The following is a 264-nucleotide window of genomic DNA, read 5'->3' on the forward strand; positions in this document are numbered from 1 at the left end:
CATCCATCCATTGTCTGCCGCTTATCCAGGCCGGGTCGCGGAGGCAGCAGTCTGAGCAGAGTTGCCCAGACTTCCCTCACCCCAGACACTTCCTCCAGTTCTTCCGGTGGCACCCCAAGGCGTTCCCAGGCCAGCCGAGAGACATAGTCCCTCCAGGTGTCCTGGGTCTGCCCCAGGACACGTAGTATTTATGTTGAACTTATTTATTGAAGTATATCTAACTGTTATCGTATTTTATTTATTTGTTTTCAAAAGATTGCAGTA

Source organism: Blennius ocellaris, assembly GCF_963422515.1.
Source record: "Blennius ocellaris genome assembly, chromosome: 10".
In the NCBI taxonomy this organism is placed as follows: domain Eukaryota; kingdom Metazoa; phylum Chordata; class Actinopteri; order Blenniiformes; family Blenniidae; genus Blennius; species Blennius ocellaris.